The sequence below is a fragment of the Wolffia australiana genome, chromosome 4 (assembly GCF_029677425.1).
Source record: "Wolffia australiana isolate 7733 chromosome 4, ASM2967742v1".
Classification (NCBI taxonomy): Eukaryota; Viridiplantae; Streptophyta; class Magnoliopsida; order Alismatales; family Araceae; genus Wolffia; species Wolffia australiana.
This window is the reverse complement of record NC_135838.1, coordinates 10,872,647-10,886,939: the sequence shown is the minus strand read 5'-3', so window position 1 is coordinate 10,886,939 and position 14,293 is coordinate 10,872,647.

Below are 14,293 nucleotides of genomic sequence, written 5' to 3'. Positions count from 1 at the left end.
ATACCTCATGCTCCATAAGATACAAAGGAGTATTATAACTCTTGCATGTTATCATCCTTGTCTTGAATTATTGTGTACATATAGTCCCTCATTTACTAGACATTTCTAGGAAGACTTAGATATTGTTAAATGTCAAAGTGTAATTGATCATCTCAGTCAATTTTACTGAATTAGGAAATCAACATATAAATTTTATCATCTATTCCACTATCTTGGCCAAGGACTTCACCGCATCATATTCCTTGAGCTTTCCTCTCTTATACTTAGGGAGGATGACCCCATCTTGACCGCCCAATCCCCTTCGTGAACTTCTTGCTACATCCAAGCCAAGAAAATTTGGAATTCCAAGAACAAAAACTCATAGGTCATTGATAAAACACCGCCAGCCATCCACATTGTCTTCAGTGTCTTAAGTCACAGGACTACCTAAAAAATCATGACATGAATCAACCTGATTGATTTTTGGTGTGATATCATTTAGGGATTCACAAAGATGTATTTAATGATTTTTTTACTAAAGAGTACCCACTAATTGTCCTTACTATCACAACATTAATAGTTGTGAGATCACTTACTCATCTTATGAGTGGGACTAGATAGTAATAAATATTATGTTGGCATCAAATCAGTCACACATCCATATCATGTATAATATTATTGAACTAAATATTTATGTAGTATTATTATTGTGTGATTTTCATAATGAAGTCGTTGAATACAAGCAATGTGCATCATTCATCTTGAATGTTGCTATACTATAGCCATAGGTTCAGCCATACTTTAAGTACAAGTAGGAACATCTATTGTTATCATTTCTATATAGTTTGATATACGTCTTGAGTATCTTCCAAATATGAATATCTAGAATACATGTTTAAATAATAATGATCAATATATTGTGATCTCACCATAATTTAGTTATTCATTGCATATATCCAATAAACTGTAATACCACATAAATAATTCTTTAATCTACCTATATGAATTCCTGAATAGTATTATGCCTAAAATCTGATCAAGGTCACTCATGTCATTTTCATGTAAGCGGTACTGAGACGCAAAAGAGATCTTATACATGGACAACTATATCCATGACTTATAAGTCCCTAATCACAAAATTCATGTGTCCAAGGAATTCACATGAAGTTGATTGAGCAGTTTTTAGGCGATGAACCAGAAATTATGATGAAATACATTTTTAAGGCTTCTGGTTTATACAACAATATTTATAATTTCCTTATGAGCATAGATAGAGTAAGGGTCAAATCCACTGAGAGCAAGTATTGAAAGGCAAATTATTATCTTTGATTTCTATTTTTTAAAAGAATTTTTATAATGATTTAAGTGAACAAATCTAATTTATCGCAAGCAAACTAGTAAAAAAATTTGAAAATTACTACAGGAAGGTCAGAAAATAATAATCTAATCTAAGCTAATTTATTTATATTTTTATAGATTAATTTTGGGAATTTTAATATGTTTTTTTAGTAGAAAAATAATAATTAATTCTAATTTTAAAATACCTTAGTTGACACTTTGGGAATGTCAGGTGATGGTAGACAGAGATGGAGATGATTGGAGTAGAGTAGATGAAAGAGATATCGTGCTAATTGCAATGGAGATGATATTGGATACACGTCAACAAGTAGTGGAGTGGGGAAAGTGATGAAAATTTTACCCTCACTAGTGCGATGGAGATGGAGGCAGATACGCATTGATGAGCGACAGAGTTGAAGATGGTGTGCGTGAAAGTGAAACCTAGGCTATCCGCGATGATAACCTTGGAAAAAGGATGAATATCACACTAACCTTGTTGTCACGTGTCCAATGGGCTGAGTGGTCCTTTTTATTCATATGTCTTGATCTGAGTGTCACTTCTTCAATACTTTGCTTTTGGAGTAAAAGGACAGACCCAAACGAGATTTTGAATGAGCAAATCATTCTACTAATCGTAATTAGGAATGAAATTCAAGGGTGTAGTTTGTACAGTGATGAGGGATTCTATTTATATATCCAAGATGGTGGATGGATAGGAGGGAAATGAGTAAATACCCTCAAATTCTCTTTCCGGATCATTAGATATCATAATTTCAATTTGGAGTAATTTGAGCCATCTAATTTTCTCTCTCCTCTTATTTTGTCTCTCCTAAAAACTTTATGGCAGGCTGCCAGCCTGGGAAGAAACTCTATGACTGGAAAACTTCAATTAATTTATTAAAAATATTTTTATAAATTCATAAATATATTTTTTGAATTTTAAAATTATTATATTTATGAATTTAACTTTATAAAATTCCATAAAATACTATTAAATCCATAAAAATATAATAAACCCCTTTATATATTCAAATATGTCAAAATAAATATTTTTGACTTGTGAAAGTATTAAATTCATGAAATTGATGTCATAAAATTATGTTAAATGGCATAAAATAAATAAAAATAGGAAATTCATTATCTGATAAAGCCTGAGGTATAACTGGTAGTCCCACGAGATGAAAACTTTACCAATCAATTCAGTTAAATCAAACATACATTAATCAAGAAATATGTCAATATAATTAGTCAATATGGCTGGCCAATAAATCTTAATACGAAATTAATTTATGAAATAAATTGATACATGGGTTGAGAGGGTCACACGCACATGACCTATAGCCAAATCTGAGTTCCCTCACTTTTTATCCCTTCTCAGATTTATCCCTCTTCTAGTGAGATTGCATTGTGAGCAGATCAACTAGATGTCCAAGGAGGGTTCAGGAGGAAGAAAATATAGATCATCGCAAAGACCACATGGATACATCTAGAAGCTGAGTAAATGAAGGACTTGAAGTACTCTTATAAGGATAAAAGTGAGAATGGAACCAGTTCTACATAAGGTGATATGATCGTCAATTTTACTGATTAAAATCATTCAATATGATTTGATTTTACTGACTTCCACTACACATCAATTTCAAAAAATCATTCAATCACATATAACCCAATAGATAGTCCTAGTACATTTGGATATTGCAATACCTTCTTGATCATCCTTTTGTAAGGTTATAAATATTTAGAACTCCTGTTTATATACTATTGATCTTTGTATATGATCTCATCATAATTCACTAAGTCATATCATGTATTCACAAATTTTATTATAAGCATCACATGTACATTATATGAGTATACTGTATCAATGACTATTGAATTATGAGTGGAATATGTAATTGGACTTCTGGTCACTTATATTTCATCAAGGCAAATAAGGATGTTCCATACCTGAAACACTTACCTTGGAGACGACATTGATCCCTCGCAAAATCTGGTACACAAGAGACCTGTTGAATGAAGTCTAAGCTCATTAGCTAGGCGACCAGAGATGAAGTTGGATGTCGTGTCCATGTTGGTCACCCTCCTTGTATCTAAAAGCCAAACATTATGTGAGATCTAGACCTGTTAATGCCTCCACGTGGGAAACAGCCAACAAAAAAAATTGTGCCTATTGCATCCTCTAACTCAAGGTCGTCATTATACTTGGAGGCCTCTTGGTTGTCTAGGTGGTGTGTGATGATTTGGATGTGTTATGGAAGCAGTGTCTCTGCATAAATTTCTCTTTTGATAGGAAATAGAGGACTTACATTTGAAAAGGAAGGAATTCATCTTTCATGCAGAAGTAAGCACATGGGGAAAGATCAATCCCGCCCCCCGTGTAAGGGAACCTATTACAACATGAGGGGTCTTGGGCAGAATGTCCCAAGAGAGTGAAATGGTTGGTCTAAGTGTCGTTCACCTTGGTCATGCAAATCAGAAAGGGTCAACTCAACATTCAATTTTAGGATTCAGCAGTCGGCTGCAGATGGGAGTGGTTGATCTCTAGTCAAAGAGTGTTATAGAAGGTGGATTTTAAGGTATGACTCACCGAGGCATTAGCCAACTTGGGCAGGGAGCCCAAGAGTTCCATGAAGGTGGCCACTAGATCATCAACCGTACCAATATGTTGTAGGTGGACGAGTGGCAACATGCTTCACAAGGTTAAGTAAAGTTGTTCAATTTCCATTTTAAATTCCAGTAATCATGGAAGCTGGTGCAGTCACCAATGTAACAAAATTAGGTGAAAGCCTTGTTGTCCAAGTAGAAACACAGTCCATAAGCACTCTACGTCATTGCTTGGGCCAGCTTGGAAGTGCTTCTTGATGAACTCAAGTTTGATTTAATATTTTCTCGTTGATATTTGAGATAATCATTGAATAATTTTTAAACATTAACTTAGAAAATAATTTGAATAGTTTGACTCCATAGGGAACAAATATTGTGGTTTAAAAGATCCTTTAATAAGGTGATTATGATATGGGAGGAGGAAGTTTCTTATCATGAATTTGGCGATATGATGAAGATGAAAATTTAAGATAGATATAAATAATAATTATATATGGATATAAATGAATGGAATAAGTGAGTGTGGTGAATGATGGTGTCAGGTGAATTTGATATGGATGGATAATGTGTATGGATGTTATGGATGAGATGGATGTGGATGGTTATGGATGGATATGATGTATAGATGTGGATGATGTTGAGAAGAAGACAACTAAGCACAACAAAACATATTGTATGGTCTGACAAGATTATGCTACTTTGGAACCACAAAAGAGCCCCTCCACTTCTCTTTTGCATTCTATTTTCATTCGGCAAAGAACACCAAGCAAACTACATGGATCATCAAACTACTTTATTTCAATTGGCCTACTAGATTAGGAGAAATTCCAAGATGATTTTTACATGAATAGAGGAGTCTTCATAGATCCAACTGTATGGTGGGAAAAGAAGGGAAAACAAAATTAAGGTCAAAATATCAGCCCAAATTTCCTTCTAGATTTTCAGATATCATGATTTGAAGTTGAATCATTCTCAACAATCTGATTTTTTATCTGTATTGCCAGTGTAGCACATAAATTTTGCATTAAATATTAATATAAAATGTGTTTTAATTCATAAAATTAGTATAAATATATATATACACACATATTGACCTGAAAGAACAATATATCTTCAAATTTTAAGTCAGAAATTTCTTAAAAACATATAGTTCAATTAAGAAATTTACTTTTTGATGAATATAATACCAAAATTCAGAAAAGTTTATTAAATAAAAAAATATAATATCATTCTAAAAATATATTTAATTGTTTTAAGCTTGATAACATGCATGTTTTATTATTTTAGTGCAAGTAAATACAAAAAATCATGATATTAATCTAATAATTGTTGTAATATTATTTTTAATCCCAACATAGCCAACAAAAATATATGCGATCGTCAAGCCAATCACTCATTTTTAATCTCATTCATTATGAATTGACACAATCTATTTATTATAATGCATATGTGATGCGTATGATGATGTCTGATAAGCCGAAAAATCACGTAAAATTACGTGGTCGTTGCGCTTTTTAGACTTATGCAATAAATTTATAATTCCCTTAATTACTAAATAAGAATATAGAGCAAGCAAGGGGTCGATCCGCAAGGAGGCAACAATTCAGAATTTTCAAACAATTGTTATGAATCAAGTCAAGTAACTTTGAATTTTGCAATATTTAATTCAATTAATATTAAATAATATTCTTAAAATAATCAAAATTAAGTAAAACTTAATTTTGATTTCGGTCAGATAATTCCAGATAAGAATATTATTATTATTTTAAGCTCATAAAAATATAAATTATTAATTTCCCAATTTAATAAAATTTATAATAATTTTCAGAATTAAAATTGGGAAATTAATAATCAAGAAAGTGATTTTTGAATTGGAGTTCAAAATGGATGAATTTTCGGTTCAAATTTTATTTTTGGGTTTTTTTTATATATTAAATTAAATTCCTAAACAATAAAAACCGAAATCTAGAGAGAGAAACAAATCAAATTAACCTAGAGAGAGAAAGTGAAGAAATTGGGGAAAGCCCCAATTTCGACCCTAAATTAAAAATGTAATGAAGCAGAAATGTCCTAAAATGATTAATAATTAATTATCAAAAGTCAGATCTCAAATCCAAATCAAAAAGAAGTGCTGATGCATTCAAAACATGAATCTAGGGCATGTACATTTCGCCCATGCCAAGGCGTTTTCGAATCGTTCTAGAAGATGATCAAATACAATTCAGAAACTTACAAATTTGATAAAGAGATCCAGATCTGACGACTTCCAGAATGCCTCATGTGTCCTTCCTGGCCAATTGCTTGGGGAGAGCCTCCAAAAGTGAATTTTGCCTTTTTTTCTGACCTCTATTTAAAGATCCAACCATCCGTATTGTAGAGGAGGAAAAGACGAACCTGTCCTCAAAATTTCAGCCCAATCGGAGTTGTAGATCTCAAGATATCGCAGTTTTAGTGAGATCAAATGTGGGCCGTTGGATCTCTTTTATTTTCTCTAAAAAAATGGAATTTCCTATTGGCTGGGCTTGATTTTCTCGCTTTCCGTGTTTTGGGACACGTGCACCCTCGTTGTCCGCGTCGGCCGCACTTTCTGACTTTTCAACTCTCTATCCTCCTATTAAATATCTTTTCTTCTCTCTCCTCTCTAGCCGCTCTACTCTCTAGCCGCTCTACTCTCTCTCCTCTCTCTTCCGCTTTTCTCTCTCTCTTTTAATCACTCTATTTGACTTTTCCTATCTCTCTCCTCTCTTCTCTCCTTTCTTATTTAATTAATATATCCCTTCATTCGCCCGAATTTCAGGCGAATGACGTGGATATTCATTTTAAATGCATTTAAAATGCAAAATAAATAATCAATATATTATTTAATTAAATAAAAATCATTTCTTGCCTAAATAATGGTCAGAAAAATTCAGAAAAATTCATAAAAATATGGGAAAAATTCAGAAAAATCAGGAGATGATTTACTGACCTTAAACCAAGCAAATAAAATCATGTAAAAATATTTCTTCACTGAAACAATGTCAAATTCCATGTAAAAAAATGATAAAAAATATGAAATAATAGAAAAACGACATGTTAACTGATTTCAATGTATTTTATCATGATAACATGCAAATATGACCATTAAAACACATAAATAGAATGTATAATTCAGTAATTAAGTATATTAATTTGCATGTTATCAATGTCCATGAATACATCATTTGACTTTGTGAATTTCGATGAAATCATAATATGTAGATTTAATCTTTAAGCATGTGTTCCAAAAATTCATATGAAAAGGATACTCGAGATGGGCCTAAAAGTATTCGTATAAAATATCACTATCTGCTCTCACTTATATGACATGTATGCCGAATGGAGCGAGCAACCCTACTCCATCAAAAATGTTTTTGGAGCCATTATCCTCGTCATCGAAGGCCCCGCCGATTTGTGTCCAACCTGACCCATATTCAAATTTTCTGTCTACCAAGGCGAAGGTGAAAACACCCTGGTTCAAATACCCCGTTTGAAGCACGTCTGCATATTCAAATGTTTTGATTTTCTTAGACATGTGCTTATTATGTTCGTCGTATTTGTCGCATTTGTCGTGTTTCGTATTTGTGTATCCATCGTGTGTCGTGTCATTTTCATGTTGTGATGTTTTTTATGTTATGTTTTTTTTGTTGTTTTAAGGGGAACCCTATGTATAAGGGCCCCCCATATTGAACCCTTTGTAAGGGCCTATCATGTCCTTTATAGAAGGGCATGATGGGCGCCCTAACCGATAGACCTTGGACTTTTTCTTGTTGAAGTCATATTCTGCCTAGGTTTCTTAAGGAAGAAGAAGAAGAAGGAAGGAGAGGAAAGAAAGAGGAAGGGTGAGGAGCGGCGCCACCATCGGCCGCCACTGCTAGTCTGGAAGACCTACCGACTGCTCACCGCGTGTCGCACGCTGATAGACCAAAAATGTGTGCTGAAATCTACATATTTTAGAGACATTTTGGGATCATTTCATGTGGATTTTCTCTTATTTTATAGAGTTTTTAATTTCATGTACTAAATAGAGCAAGTAATGAAATAATGCATTTCTATGTCATTTTTATGCATGTCCTACAACTTTAAATATTTCTTAATAGATAAAAAATATCTTAGGCATTGCTTAATTTTCTAATGCTCTATTTAGAATATGCTCAATGTTGTAGTAGAGGCAGAAATTTTAGAAATAGACAAAATAAAGAATTAAGGACAAAAAAATAAATTAAAAAATATCTATAAAAAATTTATTACTCTTTGGGCCAGCTAGGAGCCGACCAGGCGCATCAACGCCTAACAAGCCAGCCATAGGCAGGCGAGCGCACAGGGCACTCAAGATCACCCGCAACCAGAGAGGAGGCGCTGCACCCGACAAGCAAGCCCAGCCGACCGACACACGGAGCACATGCCCATATTCAGGCCCACGGGGAAAGGCAAGTCGCGCTCGAAGGAGAGGTATGGCATTTGATTTTATTTAAATGGAGTTCTTGAAATTTATATAGCAATGTATTTTTTTAAAAAGCATCCATATAAGATTGAGAATCCTATTTTTTTTACTCTCACAGCGGGCTGGGCCACCGATGGGAAAGAATGTGATCGTGGCCCAATGGGCCTCTATCAAAATAAAAATAGAAAGAAAATTAAGACCGGGCTTCGAGCCAACCCGGCCCAAAGCCAGTGTCTTTTAGGGCTTTCTTTAAGTAACGAGATATGATCTCAACTGTCCAATCTTCTTAGAGAAGATTGTGTTGGGTTCTAGAGGCCTTGACATGGATGAAGAAATCAAATCGACACATAGCAGAAGACTTATGCAAATATTATGACATCGATAAAACCATGAAACAAAATACCTTTGCATGGATCTCATCTGTGATTTCTTGGATCTCGGAGTGAGAAGAGTCTAGCTGCTCAAGTGTGCAGTCTCTAGACGTATCCACGCGATCCTCGGTACATCGAATCTCCTCCTTCTCATTGACGAGCCCCGTTCTATCTCCACTATCGTCATTGCGCCTTTCTGATTGCATTGGGCATGGAGAGGGGTGTTGGGAAAGGGGAGAACAAGGGGAAGGCCCCTGAAAAATTCTATCCTGGGTGATTTTTGTTCAGAGCCTTTCCCTATTTATACTAAGTGGGTATTTTTCACAAAAGCCCTAAAACTTAAGTATATCTTCCGACATCCAAAAGACCATTTGCGTGTGACCCTTTAGGCCCATGTATCAGTCTAGTTAACGACTCCAGCGGCCCAATAACCTTTATTGACCTTCCAAATTAATTAACTATATCATCATATAGATTAATTAATGTCGGATCGATTTAACCCAATTGATAGGTCAAGTCTCCAACACGTGGGGTTCCAAGCTACACCTCGTGTTCTAGAAGATACAAAGGAGTGTTTATCGACTCACTTCATGGAACCTGTTTGTCATCGGCTACCGTGTATGAATAGTCCCTCATCCACTTGACGCTCCTTGAACGACTTAGGGTATGGTCAACTGTCAAACCCTAATTGGTCATCCGAGTCAGTACTGATGCATTCGAAAATCATCGGAGAACTTCATCGCATCGTCTTCCTTTATTTGTTACCTCTTATATCGAGGGTGGACAATCTCATCTTGACCACTCAATCATCTTCGTGAACTTCTTGATGTACCCGAACTAAGACCGTTTAGAATCCCATGATTAGAGACTCGTTGGCCATAGTCAAAGTACAATCGTCCGTCCACAAGACGTCTTTTGTGTCTTAGGTCTAAGGACCACTTGCACAATTATGACGTGAATCAACCTGATTGGCAGTTTGGTATAATTCCATTCAGGGATTCGTATGAATCAATTCAGTGAAATCTTTGCACTACAGCGCACCGTTGTCTATCCTTAGTGTCTCCACACTAATGGCTACGAGACCGTCCATACTCATCATATGAGTGGGGCTAGATAGTGCTATTCTATCCAGAAACCTCGATGTGCTTCTCGCGTATCCTTTGAATAGGAATGTTTAGAACACATGCTTAAAGACTAGTGATCTCCGTATTACGATCTCATCCTAATTCACTAAGTTCAATCATGTTATCATGGACTTCATTATAAGCATTACACGTGCACTATAATGAATATGTTCTACCAATGAACATCAAACGAGATGTGGAATGTATGATTGGCTTGCCGACCACATTGATTTCTGTTAGATTAGATGGTGAGATCTATCTCGCCCTATTTAATCTCTTTTACATATATTTCAGGGCTACTTATTGGTCGGCGATGATGACGTAGATGCAGGACCCAATCGTGGGCAGATTAGAAGAGATCTTGGTGATGAGACAGCTAACTGAGCGGCTGATGAGGCGTGCTGACATGGCAGTTGGGTTACACCAACCTATCTTGGGACCATGATTGCGATTTAATCATTGTCGTTGACTTGTTTCAGGACCGATCGAAGGGCAGGTGGCCAATATTGTCTTCTTTGCCCCCCAATCATCGTCCCCATTGACGATGATGGTCGAACAGCGGTTTTTGGCGGGCGAGGGGGACCGACCAGTGATCCAACGCCTTGGGGGGACCCCCAGGACCATGTCTCTCCATCAAACGGCCTAGGAGGTCCCTCCCAAGCCATTAAAAGGGCTCCGAAGGCCCCAATTTTATCGTCTTCTTCACCAAACATCAATCTTCAGTTTTTGAAATAAAAATTGAAGGAGGGGGAGATCCTCCTCCTTCCTTTCATTTTGTTCCAATTCTGTTGGTCGACGAAGGTGATAGCTTTGCAACCTGAAGGGAGAATGCAGCAAGAATGAAAGAATAAGGAGTTTGAGATACTTACCTGAAGGACGACGCAGCCAAAGCAAGGTCATGAGCCATCGGCTACAACAAAAAGCCACGAAAATCCGGTAAGTAATCCATTATCATTTACTTTTAAATGCATCTCTTAAAAAAACTTGATAGATCTTGAGATTTCTTAGAATTCTATCATCGTGATTTCTTTTGAGCATTTCAACGAACACATCATGTGTTCCATGAATATATTTTGATTTACATAAGTTTCATTTTATCAACTTTAAGAAATTTAAAAATATATGTTCACCTTAATCCAATTTCAGTCGGGCATTCTGTCGAACACCTCATGGATGTTCGATATAAACACCCCTTTTATCTTGATTTTTGACTAAAAAATCTAATCCATATTCTATCGGTCATTCTGCCCAACACCTGGGGGGTGTTGGACAGAAGACCATTCTTATCTTCATTTTCTTCAATAAAAATCTGTGTCATTTAGATCATATACATATCCCTCTTATTTGACCCTCTTACAGGCATTTGATCGAACACCTCTCAGGTGTTCGACTAAATCGCCCTTTTATTTCCTTAAATCGACCCTTAGGAAACTATAAAAAATATATAAAGATATAAAAACATATTAAGATATTTCTATTAACTTTAGAACAAAAATTATAGCTATATAAGCCATTGCTATTATATCCGATATTGTATTTCTTAATTACTATAACTATGCCCTTTCTCCTCTCCTAATACATCTATATCTATATACCTTTTCTGCTTCTTCTTTCTTCTATTCTCTTTTTAAACTACTTACTCTTATTAAATACTTTTCCATCTCTTCACTAAATATAAGAATATCATCCTTAGCTATATTCTCTAATATCTTACTTCTTTATTATACTTAGTATCTATGACTAACTATATCTTCTTATACTTACTCTCTTTGGTATTCTTATTATCATATCTTATTTTTACATGTATTATTATATCTTAATAACCAACAACTCACTCATTGAATCATTCCTAAAGGCCAGTCCTTGTGGAGACATCCTTACTCTACCCTATACATATCTTAGTAAGATTATATATAAAATTTTTATTTGATTTAAGCGAAACAATAACAACGACACAAATTAAACAACCATTTTCACTTCGTCACACGTGCAGATTCTGTGGTCCGCAAACCGTGCAACTAGTGCTGACGTGCGGCACATCGTGCAAGCCGCTCTGCAACGCGCCGATGGTGTCGTCGCACGCCGTGCCATTCATGCACCCCGCATGTCATTGCATAGCCCCCCGCTTGCAGTCTCGTCGAGCACAATCTCATGCTTCACCGAACGTTGCTAGTTGCACCTCTAGGCACTACAGGCCACAACGCCGAGCATCACTTGTTGATTCACTAACGTCGCCTATTGCACCGACAGGCGTTACCTGCTGCATCACTCTTCGTAGCCAGCCGAATCGTCCCGCGTCGTCACTGTCTCTCGCCTTGCACACGGGGGCGCCCACACAGCCGCTCGCACCGCCAATGCACGGTGCAACTGGCATTGACGCATCTACACTGGCTGTCACGCATTTGCACTGCGCCACAACCTTCGCACTCTGCGCCACTTGTTGCCATTGTGCACGAGTGCCGTTGATGTCGCGCCCCGTGCAGTGCGCGTCACTGCCACCTTGGCCCCCACCACTTGCATCGCCCATGCCCAGCGCTGCCTACGCTATTGCTCGCGCCATTTGCGCCCTGCATAGTTGAGCACCGCCCACCGTGCGCCACCCGGCTGACCTACTGCTCAAGTCGTTATCTCGCCAAACTACTGCCATTCACTTGTGCTGCCTAGATGCTACGCCGTCAGCCCTCGCCTTCTCCTCCCAGTGTCTGATTCCCATGGAGCATCTCTGTCGCTAGCCGAGCCACACCGTGCCCCCCCTCTGGCACGCCTCCGCCGCACTTGTTTGCATCGGCCAGTGCACCGACGAATTCATCAACATCGGAACGACACAACTAATGAGGCACTTTGTTCCCCTTGCTCGCTTGTTAAATTATCTACTTTAGTGTAGTTCTCGGCTGCACTCCACTGTGATCGGATTTGAATAGGCGAGAGAAAATTATATTCTGAAATTAACATCCTGAGTGAACTCTTAAGTACGGGTCGAGCCAGTCTGTTATGTGTGAGCGCCAATGGGTATAATTTTCTTGGCGTCGTAGTCACCATCATCCCTCGGACGAGGGTAAGGAGGTCACCGACACTATCATCGGCCTTCCCACCTGGATCGTGGAGCTTGGTGAAACCCCACAAGTTTAGGCCTGCACGTACTTCCACCTAGGATCACTACATCACGTAGTTTCATAACCATAGGAAATTACTTATCGGACAACATCACCGACGGCGTCATGAATAAATATCTAGTCCTATAGCCATTAATGTGAAGACAATAAAGATTGTTATTGGGTGCTCATTAGAGTAAATAGTTCAATGAATAGATTTGTATGGATCTCTAAATGGTTTTATAAAAAACTGTTAAAAATGTTGATTCATGTCACAGTTGTGTAAGTGGTCCTTAGGACCTGAGACACCAAAGATGCCTTGTGGACAGATGGATGTACTTTAACTATAACCTTTGAGTTACTAATTACGAAGTTCCAAAAAAACTTAGTTTGGGTGCACAGAGAAGTTGACAAAGATAATCAAAAGTTCAAGAGGGAATTACCCACCTTCCGTATTAGAATGGACAACTCAAGGAATATGATGCGATGAAGTCCGTGGCCAAGGTAGTAGAATATTGGAGAAGATATACTTGATGATTTTTGAAACACATTAGTACTCACTCAGATGACTGATTAAGTTTCACAATTGACCATACCCAAAGGTATACTAATAGCATCATGTGGATGAGGGACTATATGTACACAATAACTTATAACAGACAAGTTCCATGAGTGAGTCAATATAATCTTTATATATTCTATAGCACAAGGAGTAGATTGTTACCCCATGTTCGGCAGACTCAACCTATTGATTGGGTTAAATCAATGCATCATTACTTAATAAATAATGTATAGTTAATTAATTCAAAAAAATAATAAATTTTATTTGGTCATTAGATTCGTTAATTAGAATGATACATGGGCCTAAAGGTCACAGATAAATGGTCTTTCGGACGTTAGTACAAATACTTAAAGTTTGGGGCTGATAGCAGACGACGGCGATGTCGTCGTCCAGACGGGTATGGAGACGATGCTCTGATACCAATTTGATGCCAGACGACAGTGTCATCATCTGGATGAGTATCGAGACAATGCTCTGATACCAATTTGATGCCAGATGTCGTCCAGGACGTCGTCCGGTTGGTATCGAGGATAATGGCTTGGTACCTAGATAGGGGTGTCAGACATCAACGACGTCGTTGTCTGACGGATAAATAAACCCTAACGGGTATATGTAACTACGATGCACGATGAATGCACCCTACATGTCGTACATGTAGGCTCCGACTCTAGGGAGATGCCGAGCTCCAAGCAATGATGGGGTCTCCGGGTGATTGCGACGATGGCCTCTCGATCCTCGTCGAAGGGACGAAGACGTCTACA